This window comes from Heptranchias perlo, chromosome 34, assembly GCF_035084215.1.
Source record: "Heptranchias perlo isolate sHepPer1 chromosome 34, sHepPer1.hap1, whole genome shotgun sequence".
NCBI classification, from domain to species: Eukaryota; Metazoa; Chordata; class Chondrichthyes; order Hexanchiformes; family Hexanchidae; genus Heptranchias; species Heptranchias perlo.
This window is the reverse complement of record NC_090358.1, coordinates 7278743-7302153: the sequence shown is the minus strand read 5'-3', so window position 1 is coordinate 7302153 and position 23411 is coordinate 7278743. Positions and strand designations below refer to the sequence as shown.

General features: G+C 42.9%; 1 protein-coding gene across 3 annotated transcripts in view; it reads left to right on the top strand.

Annotated features, from left to right (window-relative positions):
• akap13 (A-kinase anchoring protein 13) overlaps positions 1-23411 on the top strand; it is a 322499-nt gene that overhangs the window by 9685 nt on the left and 289403 nt on the right. For all 3 annotated transcript variants that reach the window (XM_067971374.1, XM_067971373.1, XM_067971372.1), the window contains exon 2: positions 19551-19604. The gene's annotated coding sequence lies outside the window, so the exon portion shown is untranslated. The remainder of the gene's footprint in view (positions 1-19550; positions 19605-23411) is intronic.

Below are 23411 nucleotides of genomic sequence, written 5' to 3'. Positions count from 1 at the left end.
TATCCCCACCATCACAGCAGCCAGTCTTCAGCCAATTCGATTCACTCCACGTGATATCAAGAAACAGCTGAGTGCACTGGATACAGCAAAGGCTATGGGTCCTGACAACATCCCAGCTTAGTGCTGACAACTTGTGCTGCAGAACTAGCCGCACCAGTACAGCTACAAAACTGGCATCTACCCGACAATGTGGAAAATTGCCCAGGTATGCCCTGTCCACAAAAAGCAGGACAAATCCAATCCGGCCATTTACCGTCCCATCAGTCTACTCTCAATCATCACCAAGTGATGGAAGGTGTCGTCGACAGTGCTATCAAGCGGCACTTACTCACCAATACCTGCTCACCGATGCTCGGTTTGAGTTCCGCCAGGACCACTTGGCTCCAGACCTCATTACAGCCTTGGTCCAAACATGGACAAAAGAGCTGAATTCCAGAGGTGAGGTGAGAGTGACTGCCCTTGACATCATGGCAGCATTTGACCGAGTGTGGCACCAAGGAGTCCTAGTAAAATCAAAGTCAATGGGAATGAGGGGGAAAACTCTCCAATGAATGGGATCATATCTAGCACAAAGGAAGATGATAGTGGTTGTTGGAGGCCAATCATCTCAGCCCCAGGACATTGCTGCAGGAGTTCCACAGGGCAGTGTCCTAGGCCCAACCATCTTCAGCTGCTTCATCAATGACCTTCCCTCCATCATAAGGTCAGAAATGGGGATGTTTGCTGATTGCACAGTGTTCAGTTGCATTCGCAACCTCTCTGATAATGAAGCAGTCTGTGCCCGCATGCAGCAAGACCTGGGGACAACATCCAGGCTTGGGCTGATAAGTGGCAAGTAACATTCACGCCAGACAAGTGCCAGGCAATGACCATCTCCAACAAGAGAGAGTCTAACCATCTCCCCTTGACATTCAACGGCATTACCATCGCCGAATCCCCCACCATCAACATCCTGGGGGTCACCATTGACTAGAAACTTAACTGGACCAGCCACATAAATACTGTGGCTACAAGAGCGGGTCAGAGGCTGGGTATTCTGCGGCGAGTGACTCACCTCCTGACTCCCCAAAGCCTTTCCACCATCTACAAGGCACAAGTCAGGAGTGTGATGGAATACTCTCCACTTGCCTGGAAGAGTGCACCTCCAACAACACTCAAGAAGCTTGACACCATCCAGGACAAAGCAGCCCGCTTGATTGGCACCCCATCCACCACCCTAAACATTCACTCCCTTCACCACTGGCGCACTGTGGCTGCAGTGTGTACTATCCACAGGATGCACTGCAGCAACTCGCCAAGGCTTCTTCGATAGCACCTCCCAAATCCGCGACCCCTACCACCTAGAAGGACAAGGGCAGCAGGCACATGGGAACAACACCACCTGCACGTTCCCCTCCAAGTCACACACCATCCCTACTTGGAAATATATCGCTGTTCCTTCATCATTGCTGGGTCAAAATCCTGGAACTTCCTTCCCAACAGCACTGTGGGAGAACCTTCACCACACGGACTGCAGCGGTTCAAGAAGGCGGCTCACCACCACCTTCTCAAGGGCAATTAGGGATGGGCAATAAATGCTGGCCTCGCCAGCGACGCCCACATCCATTAACGAATAAAAAAAAACTTGGGTCACTTTCTGTAGACATGAAGTGAACAACTGAGCAACATAAATGTGCTCGCAGAGTTGCGCAGATAGTATATAGGTGAGTATTACACTGTATTTTGTCTACCTTTGAATTAGGGGGCTAACTTAATGTAACTAGAAGTTACAGTGCTTGATGCTGATTACCATGAATCTCGTCATCGACAGAATATTCAATGGCCAAATTAATGGATGGACACAATTCTGGTTTTACGCCCAGGCCTTAAGATGGAAAGCTACTGCATTCGTTTAGTGTACGTCATTTGGTTGAGAAGTAATCCCAAGTTGTTGGGAGTGGAAATTGCCTACTTGGTTTTTATTTCGAGTGCTCATTGTCCTTTGCAGCTGTGGAAAGATGCTGATGTTTTATATGATGTAACTACTGTTTGACAAAAATGTCTCCAGTTCCTTTTGGTGAATTGTGACTATTGTTGTTCGCTGTTATACAGGTGGGCACTCCTGCACAAGATACAAGAAAAAGCTTGTTTTCTAATAGGCTTTCTCTGTCCCTTGCAACTGTTCTTTCTCTCCTTTCCACTTCTCCACAGTATCCACATTGTGACAGACTTGGGCTATATAATAAAGAGGTGGAAGATGGGTGAAAGGGAGGACTCGCATAAGTTTCAAGAGGCAGTTTTTGATGAGGGACCAGAATGAGCACCCACTTCCTGGAGAGGCAGGGAGACATCAACTGGACCTGTGCTTTGTGCCACTGATTCACAAAACAGCACTTTTGTTTGAACTAATTTTCCCATTTTTGCAATTATAAAAATAAATGCCCGAATAATTGTGCCATGGGCTGTGCTTTAATCAACAATTTGGTTCCTTTTTATATCGTGGCCAGGCCTGGTGTGGTCCAGGTCTTAAGGGAGCGATGCCAAAATGACCTCCTTGTCTGGCTGCCCTATTTTTATATTTGAAACCTGATGGTAGTCTACTAAATGCCCATTGGGGACCATTGGGTACTTAAGGACACGTGCGTCTGCACATGTAAAGAAAGCACCGTTCCTTGCATGTGTGGAGTGCTTTGAAAATTATACTTTTCAAATGTTTTGGCAGAAGATCGCAAGCACTTAACTTTTTTTTCTTTTCAAAGGCTATAATTAGCAAATCCTGATTTTGGCATTGTGCTGGGACCTCCTGTGCATCTGCATGTTTGCATACTGATATGTTGCGTTCTCCTGCGAGCTCGCTGGTGCACTGAACTGTCTTGGGAGTTCAGGCCACCAACGGAGGCCCTCGTTCAGACAGCAGCTTGGATGACCCATGGAAAATATGGGTCTCTGCTACTATATACCATGGGTCATTTCGCCTAGGAAGTTTAAAAGTGGCTTAGACCTGTGTGTTAGTATCAAGTGCACTCAAATGTGAGGGTTTTTTTAAAAATAAAAAGAGTCGTTTGATTGTTTAACCCTTCGAAAGTGAACTGAATGAGTTCCTGAGGCTCGAAAGTTCCACGTTATATAGAAGGAAGGTAATTGTTATGTCGCTGTAGTCTTGTGCATCATGCCCGATTTGCCATTTGGGGATCAGAGGAATTTTCCAGAGTTTTTTCCCCGAAATTGACCATTTTTTTCCCCATCACCTAGGAGATTACATGAAAGAGGGGTTGGTTGGTGCATGTTAGCTGCACCTGTCTGGATGAGACAAGTTGGATGAAAGTTGATATTTTTTTTTTCCTATCCTTTTTCACTCATATGTGTGTTTATAACTCAAGCAGGTCTTCCCATGCTGTCCATTTACCTTGCTTAGTGAGTCGGCAAGTGACTGGTTTCTGGTGTGTAATCAGTATTGTCGGAATCATTCTAGTAAAGTGACCTGCAATGGCTTCTCTACTTGCTCCCGCACCGTTACCTCTGGACTTGTCCAAGGATCTACCCTTGGCCTCCTCCTATTTCTCATCTGCAGGCTATGCCTTGGCGACATCATCCAAAGACTTGATGACAGTTTTCACATGTACGCCGACGACACCCAGCTCTACCTCATCACCGCTTCTCGATCCCTCCACTGCCTCTGTGTTGTCAGACTTAACATCTAGTCCTAGATGAGCCAAAATTTCCTCTAATAAAACATTGGAAAGATCAACGCCATTGTCTTCAGCCCCCGCTACAAACTCTGTTCCCTCACCACCAATTCCATCCCCTTCCCTGACCACTGTCTCGTGCTGAACCAGACTGTTTGTTTGCATTCTCAGGGTCCTATTTGACCCCGAGCTGCGCTACGGACCCCATATCCTTTCCATCACAAAGACTGCCTACTTCCACCTCCATAATATCGTCCGTTTCCACCACTGCCTCAGCTTATCTGCTGCTGATACTCTCATCCGTGCGTTTGTTCCCTCCAGACTCGACTATTCCAATGCTTTCTTGGCCAGCCTCCCACACTCCATTCACTTCATCTCATTCATAACTCTATTGTCCATATATTAACCTACACCAAGTCCAATTCATCCATCATCCTTGTGCTCGCTTAACTACATTGGCTCCTGGTCCACCAATGTCTTGATTTTAAAATTCCCATCCACATGTTCAAGTCCCTCAGGCCTCCATCCCGATCTCTGTAGCCTCCCACAGCCCTACACCCCTTCAAGAACTCTACAGTAGTCCAGTTCTGGGCTCTGTGCATTCCCCCTCTCCCTTCGCCCCACCAATGGCGGCCGTGCCCTCAGCCCCCAGGCCCAAATCTCTGGAATTCCCTCCCTAAACCTCTCTGAATCTCTACCTCTCTCTCCTTTTAAGATGGTTCTTAAAACCTACCTCTTTTACCAAGCTTTTGGTCACCCATCCTAATATCTTTTCCTTTGCCTCGGTGTCAGTTTTTGTCTGATTGTGTTCCTGTGAAGCGACTTGGGACATTTTGCTACTTTAAAAGCGCGATATAAATGCTGGTGGTTGTTGTTGTAAGGGTGACTATGTAACCTTTTCATGCCTTGCCTACTTGAACTGTGCAGAATACCCAGCAATACAGTTATGACTGGCTTTTGATCATGTTTCGGGAACAGAGTTTCACCACTCCGCCCCTGTTACACTCCATGTTAGCAGTTGTTCTTCGTAGTGCTGCTGGGCTGCGCTGTATGATATGCGGGCCCCAAGAGCAAATGTACGGGGCTGATTTCCCAGTGACGCTGGATGCTTTAACCCACACTTTGATGGATCAGTAATGCAGTCATTTCCCTGAACATTGGAGTGCTTCCATTATGGGGTGCAGCTGATGGGGAGAGAGAGAGAGAGAACCATGTGCCTGCTGTCAGCTGCACTGCTGTTGTGTAAAAAGCACCTACGCATTCTAGTCTTCCAAATTTGGGTTGAGCTTATGCAATGCTAGGATGATCTGGTGGTTACAGATCTGTCACTGATGGTGGGAGGCATAGAATTGAGATAATCGCACATAAAAGCATATTAGTTTGACTACCTATTTTCCTACATGTATTGGCGTTAGTAGATTTTATCAGCCCAGTGACTCTCCCTCATTGCTTGCTGTGTGTGTTTTCTCCTTCTGTCCCTGTGAAAAAGCACCTGCCTCCCCACAGCATTTCCTCACACTAGTGTGACTGAGGTTGGCAACTCGCTATGTGGAGCCATGGGTTGCAACAGAGCTGCATCTTCCCACTCTGTGGCCCGCTGCAGTGAAGCTTGATGTGCTGTGTGGCTGCCAGTAACCGTCCTGCATCAAGTTTCTTTCTTTTGTATTGGATGTGTTGGGAACTGAGGGTGGAACGCAGCATTAGGACTGAGTATTTTGAGTTGGTTCTTGGAACATCCATAACTGCAAACAATTTGTTGTTTTTACAGTGGAAATATTTTCCAAGTATTTTATATGGCGGTGTTACATTCATCCTGAGAAGGAAAGAAAGACTTGCATTTATATAGCGCCTTTCACAACCTCAGGATGTCCCAAAGCGCTTCACAACCAAAGTACTTTTCAAGCGTCGTCATTGTTGTAATGTAGTTAGGGTAGGGATATTTTTATGGAAGGCAGGATTCTAGAGACCTTTTGAAATTCTTCAAGTTTGTTGCATGTACCTTGTGTGAATTTTTAAGAAATGTTTCTATCATGATTAACTATCTTTCCAAGTTCCGCACCCATGAGGACGGCCTCAACCGGGATCTTGGGTTCATGTCACGCTACACGTTACCCCACCAGCGAACAAATGTTATCTGTTTTTAATATAACGGGTCAGTTGCTGTCTTTTCTATGTTTCTACCCCTCTATCTCTTTTTTTTTTGTTTGTTTTTTTTTGGTGATTTGTATATTCTGTGAGACCTGGCAGGTAACACCTGTCTGTCTGCACACTGATTGCCTTGGCAACGGGCAGTTGAAAAAACTGTCTGTACTCACCAAGCATTGTTCTGTGAACTATAAATGCGATTTCATCTCGAGGATTTCATTTTCACATCGTTCACCTGACGAAGGAGGTAGCCTCCGAAAGCTTGTGAATTTAAAATAAAATTGCTGGACTATAACTTGGTGTTGTAAAATTGTTTACAATCTTTCTCTAAGTGAGAGATCGCTGAAGCATTTTGGAGAGGTTTATTTTTTGCTAACTTTTTCACATATAGCTTGTTTTGTTAAACGGGAAAGCAGCAACAAATGGAAGGCCACAGCTGGGACCGGAAGAACCCCAGCAGCGTGGAACACAGCCAGACGTTGAACACAGGCGCTGGGGAAGTAACACTGCTCTCAGATTTTGGAACACCTGGTATTTTAATGTGAGCCTGGTGCATGAATGCAAAGGTTTTGTGTGGTGGGTTAGGAGAGGGCCCCCAAAGAGCTGATTAAAACCCAAGGCAGTTGCCAAGAGATTTAATTAGCCTGAGCTTCCTTGTTCCTGGATGGAGGGATTAGTGCTTGCTCCGCAGCCAATATACTCATTTAGCTTCAGTGATCGAACTGCTAATAATGTGTAAACCGAAAACTCGAGTATTTCTCTTCCAATTACTTATTCCTGAAGCTTTAGATCAGTTTCTCGAAGTCAGACTTGACCAATTAGTGGTATTATGGCTGACAAACCTCCTGAAAGCCATAGCAGGTTTTCTTGCAACTTAAAAAAAAAAGCAGTGCAATAATGAGGGGATACTTCAAGTCAATTTTGAAGAAATGTAACTCTTCCTGCCTCCTTCCCAGTGGACCCCAAACCACTTGCAGCAGAATGGATGGGTAGACAGGTCTCATAATAACAGTTGCTATTGGCATTGGGAGGCATAAGAGCAGATTGATGAAGACCCCACCCCCCCCCCAATGCCTGAGTATTTTCTCATAAAGAGGAATATCTCTATATGGGCTGAAGGGCGGAACTGCAGAGCCCAAGATAAATATTGAGAAATAAAGAAAAGGTTAACAATGGGACTTGATACCAGCAGCCATCAGTTCTAACCCCCACTGAAGCAGAGCAGAGTGGGAGTGGTTGACTAAATTTGTACCTATCAATTGTTGCTGCAGACAGCTCTTGTGCTTTAGTTGCTAAGGATATACTGGAAAAGATTCCTTACAGGCTGCTATCCACCACTGGAAATCTGTCTGGATTTTAAGGGCTACCATTGAGCTGTGTAAATATGAGTGTTTTGTGAATTGTAATATTTCTGTCCTCAAACAAGTTGGATGGACACATCTGCTGTGAGGCCTGCATGGAGTGGTTGTGGAACATGCCTACTGTGTTCCAGTCATGCCATCCAACACACTGTTCCTCTTCCCTGCAACTTTAAGTCTGGAAACTCGTGATTTCCCAGGACCTTAAAATTATGGAACTCGTTATATCCCTCAGTCTTCAGCTTATTAAAGTCGAAGCATGATGTTGGTTAAATTTATCTTGTGTGTCTCTCTTACTGTTTTCAACCTTGGTGGTGGCCTGTGCTGTGGACCTCAGCCCTTCACCGAATTTTCCCATTTTATATAAAAGTTTTGAGAAGCATAAACAACACTGAAGGTGTGTCACACACAAATTTCTGTGTCAAGTATAAAATTGAGAGAGCTGGTCTTTTCTTCTGACCTTAAGGAAGGAAGCAGGGACTTGCAGCCACTTGGCAACCTTTTTAGAAAACCTTCCCCATCAATTAGTCTCCAATTGACTGCAGATGGTGTTCACGTACAGTGATTAAACTTTGACCTTAAAGGAGCGAATGAACTAAAACACAGCTCCAACTTAGCAGCAGAATAATACAATGTGCACTACATGATGTAATGTTTCTTTCCTTCTAAAACAGTGCAACTTACCATGAGCAATGCCATGGGGAGATCTGCTAATAATTTTAAAAAGGCTACAAATGGGCATTATTTGTTCGGAGGGTGGCTAATGTGAAAATACTGGTCCATCGAGTCAGCCATGTTTTAACCAGGCAACGACCCCCCTCCTCCCCACCCCAATACTCCCCACCCAGCAGCAGTCATGTAACTTCCTACGATAGGCTAAATAAAGAAAGAAACCTAGGCTAATTCTGGGATACTCCTCTCCTACCCCCAAAGATGAGTTCCAGGAGACAAAAATGAAGATGAAGTAGCTAACCCGACATCCTATCTACCTCTTGTACATAGTGAAAGCAGGCTCCTCCAGGAACTTGACATGACTAGCATAAATGCATTTCGGGGAAGCTTGATAAGTACATGAGTGAGAAAGGAATAGAAGGATATGTTGACAGGGTTAGATGAAGGAGGGTGGGAGGAGACTTACGTGGAGCATAAACACTGGCATGGACCACTTGGGCTGAATGGCCTGTGCCTGTGCCGTAAATTCTATGCAACTTGTCCAGGCCCCTTTTGAATGTTTGCAGCAAATGTGCACCCACTGCATGGGCCAGCAGCCTATTCCAATCGTCAATGACCCGCCCCCACCACCCCGGGAAAGGAAAAACCTCCTGACATCTAAACTAGCTCTATGCTTATGTGCCTTGTAAGCATGCCCCCTTGTTCGCCCAAGCTTATCTCGTTCACATAACCTGTCCACATGTGCACCATCTAGTCCCTTCATCCTTTTAAATATTGAACCCTTTCCAGAACCTCCACATCTTCTCCCATGTGTGGGGACCAGAACTGGACACTATTCTAGATGGAGCCCAACCAAGGCATTGTTCGTGGATCTTAATATAATATTATTGGGGGGGGTGGGGGGAGATATGATTCTTTTTCTTTAGTGAATCATAATCGTGTAAGCTCAGATTGAGAACTTAAAATCAGCTAAGTCTACAAGCTATTTGATTGTAGATAAGGTGTGGCTGTATGTACGTGCATTAGTTAAATATAGGCAAGGCCATTGCCATTTACCTGCTCTCTCGGGCATCACTGAGGTCACTGCCGTATTCTGGTTTTATCTTACATGGATTTTTTTTTTAATGCACTCTTTCAGCCTCTCTTCCCTTCCTTCAACCAGGAGCTTGGGGTCATTCAGGAAATGAACATTGTATAGTATTGCTGATAAGGATATAGTTCTGTGCTCGGCTGGGGGCAGGCTTGCATGTGGTTATATGTTCAATCTTTTTTTCCTCAAATAATTCACTGTAAATATTTTTTTCACCTAGAAAACCGAAGTACAAAGTATCATGTTGCTGTAAAATGCTAGAACTCTAAAATAAAAAGAAATAACTTGCATTTATACAGTGCCTTATCACATGCTGAAGTGCTTTACATCCAATGAATTGCTTCTGAAGTGCATTGACGGCTGTTATGTTTGCCTACAAAACAGCCATGTTGTGCATAGTAAGGTCCTGCAATGAATGACCTGTTAATTTGTTATTGGTAGTGTTGGTACGTTGGCCAGGACACTGGGAGAATTCGTTGCTCTTCAAATCTGTGGGATCTTTTACTTCCACTTGAACTATCTGAAAAGACAGGGCCTCTATTACCTTTTCATCTAAAGAATGGTACCTCCGACAGTGCTGCATTCCCACAGTACTGCACTATAATGCAAACCTAGACTAGGCGCAAGTGCAGCAGCCAGGCTGGAGCTCTCAACCATCTGACCCCCGAGGAGAGAACGTTCCTAACTGAGCTCAGCTGATGCCTTCATTTAGATTTCAATCATCCTTCATTTGAGAAAGATGAACTTCAACAGATTAAATGACCTTTCTCATCTCTGCTGTTATGCTCATCTTGTTTAGTGTTCAAATATGTATATACGGATGTTTTAGAAACTACATTTTTCTTAAACTGTGGCGTGTTGAAGGATTCCTTCATCACTGAACCACTTGTTGATTTCAGACTGCTGTAACTTCAAAATTTGCCAATTGGGTTTCAGGGGAGACCTATAAAAGATACAGATTAAGGAAATTGAAACGTTGTCTTTTTTTGTGAGCCTATTCTTGGTTAGAGGATAAACTCTGTAAATTTCTTTTTATTAATGGTTTAGGGTTACACAGTTGACTAGTCTCTCTCACCAAACTGCTCCAGCTGGTCGGTGGGTACGAGATGGAACATATCAAGTTAATCTTACACTGTGGGAAAGTTTCAGTGGGAGCTCATTTACAGTTCAAGGAAGCTATAATTTTTTTACACCAAATCTCTTAGACACTGCATCTACATAATAACGTGAGAATTTGATGCTACGCCAATTCCCCTTCATAAATGACTTCCGTACCATGTTACATTTGCTAAAATTCTGCATGCTTTGAAGGTAGATTGAGATTCAGTTTACAAGTTTTTGACTTTTTATTGTTTTGATTTCCTTGTCTTTTTTGTTAATAGCTTATTCGTTGATAGTGAAAGCAAAATGCTGTTGATAAATTGCTTGATCAGCTTAAAGGGACTGTTTTCTCTTTCCCCCTCCACCCTCAGGCAAACCTGTTGAGACCTGTGTAAGGAAAGCCCAACTTTGGACTTTGAACCCCAGTTTCATAGTTGAGTTACGTTGATGCTATTGGGCCTGCTCTGTGCATGTCACCTCCGTGTTCAAGCTTTTTATCTTTGTGGGTCACTTAGGTGCACGCCACAGAGTTTTGTGGGCCTCATATAAAGTTTAAATGAATGTTTTGCTGAATTTGCATATATCCTAAGCTACTGATACTATCAGGTCTTGGTGTTCTGATTTAGGTTTCTTTGATCAGTGAAACAACAGCACTGAAAACAAACCTCTCTGCCTGTGAAGGTCATGCAAGAGCAAGAGTAAGAACTAAAGTGCAAATAGAAACTGAGTTGACTGGGGGCCATGGTTTGGACTGCCAAGACATGCTATCACCCATGGCCTCTGGTTTGGACAGCGTTCCTTTTTCCAGAATCGTGCAAAGCTCCTCTCTAACTTGTGTCCAGGCTTGTAATTTTGTTTAGCACGCGAGTGTATCGATGGGAAGCTTCTGGCGAGATTTTTTTTTGTAAAGCCAAGTGCCAGTTAATGTTCTGCTATTTTGTGATGTCCTCCATAACCTTCCTGCTAGCAAAATATTTATTAAACATTTTTCTGTCCCAATAAAATACAATTTCTCCTCACTTAATTGCTAAATCTCAAGGCAGACTTGTAATCTCCTCCTCTGTCCAGGCTCATATATGGGAAACAGCCACTTGGACAGGATTCTAGAGGGTTAATGGTAACCCTATGTGACTGTGTTCAGGAGAGACAGAGGAAATTGTTTTGTGAGGTGGGGGGGAAATAAATAAAAAGAGAAGCAAGGGGAACAAGGTGGTGTGGTTGTTTAGACTTTGGCCGTTCACCACTGGGGCTTGGGTTTGAATTTAGTTTAGACTGGTGGTGTAAAAGTAGTCTTTATGTGCCCTATGTAAAACAGGTTGATAGTGGGCATGAGCCCATGATGCAAAACTGTCTAATTCGGGACTAATTGGAATGGTCACTTGGGTGGGCCGCAGTTGGTGTGGGAAATGGAACATGCCACACTGATGTTATAGGGGGCATTCTGCTGAGGTTGGAATAGGAGAATGTTGTTTGGGGCAGAGTGGAGGGAACTTGGTTTGTAACTGGCTGTGCTAGACCTGACCTGGGACAGTTCCATTTCCTAGTGCTGATACCCCATGCTTTGATGAGCACAAAAAAAAGTTTTAAAAATTGAACAAGAAATTCATTCAATACAAGTGAGCTTTTTAGCTTTGGTATTTATAAATTTTATTCAACCAGTGGTGCCAGGCTTTAGGGGTATGCAAACACAGTTAGATACTATGGAGAGATAAATACTGGAAGTGGATTTATGGCCATTTCTCATCTTTGGTCTTTATAGAATCATAGAAGTTTACAACACGGAAACAGGCCCTTCGGCCCAACATGTCCATGTCGCCCAGTTTATACCACTAAGCTAGTCCCAATTGCCTGCACTTGGCCCATATCCCTCTATACCCATCTTACCCATGTAACTGTCCAAATGCTTTTTAAAAGACAAAAATGTACCCGCCTCTACTACTGCCTCTGGCAGCTCGTTCCAGACACTCACCACCCTTTGAGTGAAAAAATTGCCCCTCTGGACCCTTTTGTATCTCTCCCCTCTCACCTTAAATCTATGCCCCCTCGTTATAGACTCCCCTAACTTTGGGAAAAGATTTTGACTATCTACCTTATCTATGCCCCTCGTTATTTTATAGACTTCTATAAGATCACCCCTAAACCTCCTACTCTCCAGGGAAAAAAGTCTCAGTCTATCCAACCTCTCCCCATAAGTCAAACCATCAAGTCCCGGTAGCATCCGAGTAAATCTTTTCTGCACTCTTTCTAGTTTAATAATATCCTTTCTATAATAGGGTGGCCAGAACTGTACACAGTATTCCAAGTGTGGCCTTACTAATGTCTTGTACAACTTCAACAAGACATCCCAACTCTTCTAATTTTTATCTTGCATAAATTTACATTTCATTAAAAAGAATCATGCAGTTAGACTGGCACCTGACCAGGCTTGTTTGCTGAAACATAGTTTTGACTTGTGCCATCAATTGCACAGTTCTAGAAATGAAGAAACCGATTTGCTTTCTTTACCTAGTAACCTGTAATCAATTATATTCCGGCATGGATACGATGGGCCGAATGGCCGCCTTCTGAGTGTTAACTTTCTATGATTCTATGATGTGCAAATGATTTTATTCATCCCTATTGCATCGGTTTAAATTATATATCCATAAATTTTCACAAGCAGTGCCTCGTGACTTTGACCACAAATAAACAGCAACAAGTAGCTTTTCTGTTAATAGTGCTACTGTCTTGTGCACAGGTTGCATTGAATGGGCTGATTGTCCTCCATTGTCTGTACTTGCCTTTTCTGAGCAACTGTAGCTGTGCGCTTTAGTCATTTGGGATCCCTGAAGTAAATTTTCATCTACTTCCATTTAAAAGTCTGTCTGTCTTAAAATAGCTTTTATTTTAAAGGAGGACAAAGGCAGAGGTGAATCTCTTGTTACTGGCAAATTGGAACATTTTATTTGTTTTGGACACCCATTGTTTGCATCTTGCACTTGCAGGTCAGGGTGTAGCAGAGTCAGCTGAAGAGTAAAGCTTCCACTACTTGACCTGACCATGTGCCTGCCTGTGTCTCAACCTCAGAAAAGCACCCCCTGTTGTACCAGTGTTGCATTTTCATTCCCTGCACCAACCATCCCTACAGGATCTCTGAGTCCGACTGCCAATTTAGTGCCATATTGTAGGCAGTCTTGTGCTGTGTAGCCTCATGCCTACTGGGGGCTGGATTGAGATTATCCAAACTAATTTCATAGATGTGGAGATGCCGGTGATGGACTGGGGTTGACAATTGTAAACAATTTTACAACACCAAGTTATAGTCCAACAAATTTATTTTAAATTCCACAAGCTTTCGGTGGCTTCCTCCTTCCTCAGGTGAACGGTTGGACCGTTATCACCTCAGTCGATGTGAACCTCAGAAAAGGCAAGTACAGACAATGGAGGACAATCAGCCCATTCAATGCAACCTGTGCACAAGACAGTAGCACTATTAACAGAAAAGCTACTTGTTGCTGTTTATTTGTGGTCAAAGTCACGAGGCACTGCTTGTGAAAATTTATGGATATATAATTTAAACCGATGCAATAGGGATGAATAAAATCATTTGCACATCATAGAAAGTTAACACTCAGAAGGAGGCCATTCCCTCAGAAGGAGGCCATTCCCTCAGAAGGAGGCCATTCCCTCAGAAGGAGGCCATTCCCTCAGAAGGAGGCCATTCCCTCAGAAGGAGGCCATTCCCTCAGAAGGAGGCCATTCCCTCAGAAGGAGGCCATTCCCTCAGAAGGAGGCCATTCCCTCAGAAGGAGGCCATTCCCTCAGAAGGAGGCCATTCCCTCAGAAGGAGGCCATTCCCTCAGAAGGAGGCCATTCCCTCAGAAGGAGGCCATTCCCTCAGAAGGAGGCCATTCCCTCAGAAGGAGGCCATTCCCTCAGAAGGAGGCCATTCCCTCAGAAGGAGGCCATTCCCTCAGAAGGAGGCCATTCCCTCAGAAGGAGGCCATTCCCTCAGAAGGAGGCCATTCCACACCGTTCACCTGAGGAAGGAGGAAGCCTCCGAAAGCTTGTGGAATTTAAAATAAATTTGTTGGACTAAAACTTGGTGTTGTAAAATTGTTTACAATAATTTCATAGAGGACGCTTACTGCAGATAAAGGAAACTTTCTTGTTATTAGTTTGAAGGCAGCTAGCTGCACACCACATTAGACGCAAGACAAAGCTGTCCCTGATCTTACAATGAACAGGGGACTCCCAGAAAAAACCCTCCTCCAAACCCCCAATGTGATGTTCCCATTGTCCACAGCATTGTGCTGCATTATGGGTGGTTTAGAGCTGTGGTTTCACTTCAGGCATTAAAATAAACGTATTGACTCCTCCGGTCAAACAGCAAGATGAGGAATTTGATGCGAGCGTTTTAAGCATTGGTACGGTAACATCGATGACAATTTCTACGCTAATGTGTCTGACATCCTAGCAGTGATAACAACCGATACACAGTGCAGTCAGCTTTTCTCTCTTCTCGGGCATGAAGTTTGGTTGTTATTTTTTCCCCAACCTTATATAAAAAAACATAAGTGTATGTTTAGTAAAGTTGTGGTCCAGTTCCCAAGCAATCATTTGGCACAGACGAACATAACCTCAAATTATAGCCATTCACCAGTTTTCAGTAGAAATGCCATTAAAGTACATCAAGGAGGAAGCAAATTATATAGAAAATCCAGACATTATCATTCTTTCCAGTTAGTGATATCGAGTGGTAGAAATTTTTGTTTCCAATTTTCTCTCCCCTCCAGAAGGCAGTGATGCATTGAGGTACAATTCCACCCCTCTCAGTGACCATTCTTTCTGTGTGAGCCTGGATGATGGGTTTTGCTAGGTTTTTCTGTGGAAGAGCACCATTACGCAGCTCTCAATCCTGTTCCACCCAACGTACACGCACTTGCGTTTTCCAGCAGGGGTCGCAAGACCGAAATGGGAATCAGGAATGGGATTCCATGGCTGCTTTGTTTTTCCTCTCAGCAAGAGGATGTGGGTCAATATTAGTCACCACATCACCAGCCCAAGAACATCTAACTCAGCGCAGACAAGAGATTGAACCTGGGACTGGGTGCATTTACCAGTTGAGCCTTTGATGGCACCAGATGTTCTCTACTTTGGTTGCCATGGGGCTGGCAAAGCTGCAAAAGCTGGTGGCCAACAATAACCCAGACAAGGGTTTTCATTTTTAATACTTTGCTTCTTGTCTTTGTGTTTCTTTCCTCTTAAATAACATTACTGTAGCAAACTCTCAATGGTTTCTTCACTTTATATCGGCTTTACATCACTGGGGGTGAAATTGGATATGGGCAGGGACGCAAAACAGACGGTATTACATTGGTCACCTGATACACACCCGCCCGATATTCAATGCCATTGACTTCAATAAAACTGAACATCAGATGTGTCGTATAATGGTCGGCAGATGTGATTCCGCCTGTTTTCCGCCCCTGGCCAAGTCCAATTTTACCCCCACTGACTTTGCTTTTGCTTTTCTAATTTTCTGTTGGTTTTGTGTGTTTTCTAAAAATTTTTATCTGCAGAACTATTCTGTGGAGGCCAGGTACTTCCCACCTAGGAAGGAAGAGTCCGTTTCTCTCTAGTGTAAGGGTGGCCTTTCCCCCTCTGTGTGGGAAATGGTTCTAGTGCCCTTGTTTGCTGAGTAGGATTGTGGGTCTGGACTGCTTGTATTATCATCATGACACAGCGTGTCATTCTAACTACCTTAGTCATTGTTATTCTCATGTATCACATATACACCTATTAAATAGCACACTATAATAACAGTTCAAATTTGGTGCCATTTAAAAAGAACCACAATGAATAACAAGGGTCTACATTGTGTTCGGCTAGTTACAACACTATCCTTACAGTGCAATGGTGAATTTGTGAAATTTCATAATGTGACCATTTGAACTGGTTGTTTATCCATGGGAGTGCAGCTGATGGTAGGAGGACCATGCAGAGGTTTTTGGCTGCACTTCTCTAGTGTAGTAACCATCGAGCATACTGGTTATGAACTGAGGTGTAGCTACGTTAACATATGAAAAATTCCTTTCCCTGTCTCCTTCCCCCTTTCTCCATTGTAGATTGTGTCGGTATTGGAAAGGTGAGGAATGTGCCAGTGTGTCTCTTTGGACACTTCTACATTTGGCACTTCTGTAGTTTGGAAGAGCAAGATCCATGTATTAGCTCCAAGTTTACATTGCCAAAACTGGGTAACTTTAGGCCGAATCATTGGAATAAGGGACCCAGTGGGGACCATGTTCTCATGGGGTCTATCATGCTGTTGTATTTTTTGTAGGTTGGGTCATTAATCCTGGGGAGTACAGCTGACTAAGGGTGATCTAATGTGAAAGAGTCTTTACTCGGTCATTGCATTTATTGCTCTCAAATTATTGCAATTCATGTCTCTATTGTGAAAAGTAAATCAGGATCCTTCAACAGGTGAACTTCATCCCTAACTTCCTTGTGCTGTGAGATCATTGTTTACTGCTTCTACCCCTAGCTGCCAATCGACAATCACTACCTTGTGACACACTAATTGGAAGGCTCTGGTTGTTTGTATTTAATGCCCTGCTGTTTTGTTCTGTTGTATTGTTATGAACCATGTTTGTATTTTAACCTGGTTTGGTGCATTTAAATTTCTATTAATCTTTTTCTAATTTCCTGTCAGCTGTGGCTCAATGGTAGCACTCTCACCACTGAGTCAGAAGGTTGTGGGTTCAAGTCCCACTTCAGAGACTTGAGTATATAATCGAGGCTGGCACTACAGTGCAGCGCTGAGGGAATGCTGCACTGTCGGAGGTGCCATCTTTCACATGAGATATTAAACCGAGTCCCCGTCTGCCCCATCAGGTGGACATAAAAGATCCCATGTCATTATTTCGAAGAAGAACTGGGGCGTTCTCCCCAGTGTTCCGGCCAATATTTATCCCTCAACCAACATCGTTAAAACAGATTATCTGGTCATTGTCACCTTGCTGTGTGCAAATTGACTGCCGCGTTTCCTACATAACAGCAGCGACTACACTTTGAAAGTAATTTATTGGCTGTAAAGCACTTTGGGACATCCTGAGGTTGTTAAAGGTGCTATATAAATGCACGTATCTATATCTAACGTATGTAAAATGCTGCTTAATGTGGAAACCATTTTTTAAAAGTTGTGCGCTAAGCAAAAGGGCATGGTGGTGTAGGCAAGTTGTGATATTGAATTTAATAAATCTAGTAATTTGTGGGCTGACACCAGAATAGTTGCCAGATTGTTGTTAAAAACCTAACCAGTTCGTGAATGTCCTTCAGGGAAAGGATTCTGTCAGCCCTACCCCGTGTCCCCATACAGGACTCTAGTCCCACGGTACAGTGCTCTCCTGAAGTGACCTAGTGGCTTAGCAAGCCACTTACTTGTAAACATGACGTTGCCAGAGTCGCCCATATCCTGAGATATTTTTAAAAATCAGAGGCTCTTCCAGTGAGGCTGCTGTTTCAGAGAAGAACAGAAGATGAAATATGGATCGAGGAAAAAGTCATTTAGCATACCAAGCTTATTCTTTCCAATTTGCCTGGCACAGCTAGTTAGTCATGGTCTCCAAAAATTCCAGAGGAAGGTGATTTAAGCCAGATAAAACTTCCAAACTTTTCTCTAAGTATCTTTGCCATGCACTTAATAACATTACAAGTGTTCCATAAATTTCTAAATTTATCTATAACCTTCAGTCCCATTTCTTGGCAGAAGTTGTGTTTTCACAAGAATTCAATGAATTAGCACCAACTAACTGATGGGAGTACATTCCACACATCAGCCACCGCGAGAAACAAATATCCTATGAATCTCTAACTTTATACAAGAAGCACATTTTAGAAATATAAAGAGGCCATAGTATATCGTACAAAGAGCTCTGTGGGGATAAAAAAATGAAATATTTTTGTCTACTTTTGATTTGGTGCTTGATCCTTTAAATCCAGTCACAGTACATAAACACTTTAAAAAACCAAGCGTATTTTGATAAAATATTGTAAGCTTCATCAGTTACAGGCTGGAGAGCAGAATAATTCAAATTTAAACATGGCATTGGCCACGTTTAAAGATGACTGTTCCTTTTGAAATTTGAGTGTTGGTTATTCAAAATCCAGGAAGTCCCAGTAACACTCTTCCAAGACATCAAAAAGGGAGCTATCCTGTTCAAATTAGTCAGTTTGAAATTCCTGAGAGGGGGAAAAAAATCAGTTTGAAGTTGCAAGCCACAGTATAGATTAATTAGTGGTAAGAAGTTCAAGGGAAAGAGAAACCCCAAAAGTTAATGAGCAGATTACACAGTTTCTGTTTGAAAGCTGACAGAAAAATAAAATACATTTTCAGCTCTTGTGAGCCCCGATTATTAATCTGTAGCTTACATGCTGTCACTTGCGTTTCACTGTGAAGTGGAAAGAAAGTAAGAATTTGTATTTATGTGGCACCTTTCATGTGCTTGGTGCTTCACAGTCAATGAATTGCTTTTGAAGTGAAGTCACTGTTTTATAGATAAACGTGGCAGGCAAATTTTGTGCACAGTGAGGCCTAATAAACAGCTGAGAGATGAATGGTTAATCTGACTTGATGGTGTTAATTGGGGTAGAATTTTGGACTGGTCATCAGGGGAAGTCCCTCCTCCTGAATAGATAGTTACAAACAAGTATTTCATCAAACTAGTGCCATGGGACCATTCACCTCCGTTCAAACAGAAAGATGGGACCTCAGCTTAATGTCTCATTTGAAAGACGGCTCCTCCGAAAATGCAGAACTCCTTCAGTACGGCACTGAAGTGTCAGCCTGGATTTATGTGCCCAAGTCCTGAAGTGGGACTTGACCCCACAACCTTCATTACTCTGGTAGCACTCCCGCCTCAATGAGCCAAACTGACGCTCTTCATAGCGGCACAAGAGGAGCCGTATAACAATTCTCAAGTGATTTGCTGCGTTGATTACCATTTAATTATAAGGTGCTTTTATATTTGTGCCTCATACTTGAAGTAGTTTCAGGATTACAGAGACGGTCATTGGAGACATGTTGGGCTCTGCTTTCCTACAGAGATCAAAATGTAGGATTGGTTGCCAATGTTTACGTTACTAAAATTTCACTTATCTCTACAATACAATCATAGACTCACATTTATATTGTTGTCGCTTTAAGAGAAGGGGGTTGCCCACACTCCCTCTGCCAGCTGCAGCTGGAGATAGACTGGGATTCTTTAGTTGGCTGTGCTCCTATATAATGTAAATGTGCCTCTTAATACACTGAGCTTGTTCAAGCCAATGCCATGGCCTTGAGGCTCAGAAGCTGCTCAACCTTTTTTGTAACTTTTAAAATAAAAAAGCTTTGTACTTTGTTTTTTGTCCCCAGGATTCCCACAGTCTCCTTCCTCCTCCTTCCCCAATTATCTGGCAGTATAGAGTTTTACCCTTTATGCAGGTTCTGCTAATCTGTTTTTTTTTACATCTGAGTTTGACATTTATCTTTTTCAGGTTACTGTGGACTTTGGAAGAGAAACATCATCTGACTGGTGATCTCTGTTTTGAGTAAGTTTGCTGTGTACCAGTGTCAATTTTTAATCTAATGCTCTTTCTCTTCCCTTTTCAATATATTTAACGTGATATTTTTGTGTGTATGCACAATTTTCTGACTTTGTAAATTATTTTCACATATCGAGTCCACTGTAGACTTGGATCTATTTTTCTTCAATGTACAGTGATGGTATTAGTGGGAGGGAGCAGTCATAATGTCCCCAAGCACTTCCCGCAATGGATAAAGAGCAATAATCCTGGCTTGTTTCCCCTCCCTAATCCAGGAGTGTCGATGCCAATTGTAGCACCACCACTGCTCTGGCTGAGATCAGCGAGCTCAACACAGAATGGGAAACTGATCTGGGAACTGTGTAGCTCAGACGTTGCTTGTAGGGGAGAGGGGGAAGCCACGGTTTTCAAGCATCTACTCAGGAATACAGTGTTGGTCTTTAGCCTAATCCTGCTAATTGTAAACAATTTTACAACACCAAGTTATAGTCCAACAATTTTATTTGAAATTCACAAGCTTTCGGAGGCTTCCTCCTTCCTCAGGTGAATGTTGTGGAAATTTCCACAACATTCCCCTGAGGAAGGAGGAAGCCTCCAAAAGCTTGTAAATTTCAAATAAAATTGTTGGACTATAACTTGGTGTTGTAAAATTGTTTACAATTGTCAACTCCAGTCCATCACCGGCATCTCCACATCATAATCCTGCTAGATCGAGACCTATTCATAAACATTCTGATTATTAATATGCTTTAAAGGAATCCATCCGGGGAAAGAATGCTAGCAATGAATGTACGAACATTTAATGTGGTATTTTTGTTTTGATCAGTGCCTGGGAAATCTGGTCACTTTACCCCCTGGGGTACACAGAAAAATGCTGCACAATAACAGCAAGTGGAGCTGAGCAATTAACGATTGGGCATCTGAGATTTATTGTTGGTAATTGCATTTTATAGGAGAAGTCTCGAAACTAACATTAGTCTTTGCATGCGCGTGTATACAATTATGGGGGTGTCACTGCCACAAATTTGGGCAAGCTTTGCGACAAATGAAACACTTTTTTAATGTTTTTTTTTTCCCCCCAAACTGTGACGTGACGATTCCTCCTTTAAGTGGTGGGGATTTTCAAAAATCATTAAGTTCTGTAAGTGCAATTGATATTACATGCACTGTTCTCCCATCTCCATCTGTACTGTGCTGGCTTACATTGTACTGGTGGCAACAGGTTCTCACCTTTATTGTGGGTCTTGTAAACTGCTACGTGGCTTCGTCAACTGCACTTCTGCCTGATGTCTGGGGAATAGCATGGTGCTGGGAGACTTATATAGTGCTGTTGTCCAGCAGTTAGAACTTCAAAGTAAAACCACCTTTTTAAATTAGTTACAAACTACTGCAGCATCTCACCAAGCTTACTTCAATAGCACTTCCCAGCTCCATGACCTCTACCACCAAGAAGGCAAAGCAACAAGATCATGGGAACAACATCACCTCTGAGTTTCCCCTCTTAAATCACACATCATCCTGATTTGGACATACACAACCATTCCTTCATCATCACTCAAAGTCCTGGAGTTCCTGACCTAAGATCATCATAAGGTATTATAGTTGAGTAGAATGGGCTTATACTCTCGAGTTTAGAAGAATGAGAGGTGATCTCATTGAAACATTTAAGATTATGAGGGGGCTTGACAGGGTAGATGCTGAGGGATTATTTTCCTTGGCTAGAGTGTCTAGAACTAGGGGGCATAATTGCAGGATATGGGGTCGGCCATTCAAGACTGAGCGCTAAGGAGGACTTTCTTCATGCACAGTGTTGTGAATCTTTGGAATTCCCGACCCCAGAGGGCTTTGAATGCTGAGTCATTGAATATATTCAAGGCTGAACTGGATAGATTTTTTGACTCTTGGGGGAATCAAGGGATATGGAGATCGGGCGGGAAAGTGGAGTGGATTTAATGGCGGAACAGGCCTGAGGGGCAATATGGCCTACTCTTGCTCCTGTTTTTTTAATGTTCTTATCATAAGCACGAGGACTACAGCAGTTCAAGAAGAAGGACCATTGCCACCACCATCCCAGGGCAGCAAGGGATGAGCAATCAATACAGCCTTGCCAGCATCACCTACATCCAGAAAACAAATCAGTAACCATGCATCTTAGTGAAAGTTAATGAAATGTAGTGTGGGATGGGATGGGTACGAGTCATGGGTCCAAAAATAAGGGGAGATGAGGAGAAATTATTTAATGCAGTGAGTTATTATGACCTAGAACACACTGCCTGAAAGAGTGATGGAAGCAGATTCAATAGTAACTTTCTAAAGGGAATTGCATACATACTTAAAAAGGGAAAAAAAATACTGGGCTATGGGGAAGTGGGATTAATTGGATAGCTCTTTCAAAAGAGCTGGCACAGGCATGATGGACCCACTGGCTGCCTCCTGTGCTATAAGACCCTATGATTCTATCTAATGATTGGTAGTAATGCTATGTTTCTGCATGAGAGACAGAGGACAATGGGATGAGAGTTAATTTAATTGGAATTGGGACAGGCATTGGATTTATTTGTTACTCCCTCTTCCATTCAAAATCAGATCAATGCCTGTTAGTTCAGTGAATTTTGAATTGTGATGCTATAAGTAAAGAATAAATGTTGCATACTGGTTCATTTTTAAGTTAGTTATGACTTTGAAGTTCCCTTCCCTTCTCTTCCCACCCTTCCCGTTAAGGACAACCATTTTTCTCCTCTGGACACTCAGTTCCGATACAGCTTTTCCGGGCATTAGGAAGGATATTAGAGCCATGGGAAAGATGAAACAAAGATCTACTAGAATGATACCAGGAGTTTAGTTTATAATTCTAAAAATAGGCTTGAAAAATGGAGGCTTTTTTTACTAGAACAAAGAAAGTTAAGGGGGGGAACCTAATAATAGAGGTTTTCAAGATTACAAATGGCTTTGAGAGAATAAATAAAAGACTTTTTGCACTGGTTAGTAAAGCAGTAAAAGGGGCCATAGGGTCAGGAATATCATTAGAAGAAGTTGTTTCACATAGAGGATAATGGAATGCTTTATACAAGTGGCTTTTGAAGCGGAGACCATACCATCATTTAAAAGGAAATTGAATTAATAAGGAATAATATAAAAGATTACAGGGAAAGGGGTGGAAAATGGGTTAAGAGTGGACTGTTCCAGTTGTAGAGTTAGCACAGGTGTGACGAGCTGAATGGCTTCAATTTTGCATTGAAATGTCAGTGATATCTGGAAATGTAATATTTCTTACCATTTTTGTTTTTTCTTTGGCGTTATAATGGATAAAGATGGATGGCCACTTCCTGTGATTAACTCACCTGAGCTGGGTAGATGTGATATAGTAGTAGGTGATTGGAATGACATTTTACACTTTTTAAGGAATTAGTGTGGAGCTCCCTGCTATGGCATGCTGAGAGCTGGATCGTGAAGGTTAGTGATGAGATAAGGAACTTGGTTGTTTGTCATGTTGTGCCACCATTTGTACCTTAAAATATGCTGGACACTCGGACTCTGTCATTTGATTCTTCAAGGATTGAGTATGGACATGGAATTGAGAGAATTGAACTGCCAAAATTGTCCTTTGGCAATCCAATTATTAGCAGTAAAGAACTTACATGCACTACTTGGGGTAGAAAACTTGATGGAAAGCCAAGAAAGGGGCGTAGTGAAAGTAATGCTTTGGCAACATCAAGCAGTCATCTGATGACGACATATTGACTTGGAGCCTATGATAAATGAGACTGGTGCAACCTTGGCACTTCTGTGGCTTCTAATCGTCTGTAATGAAGG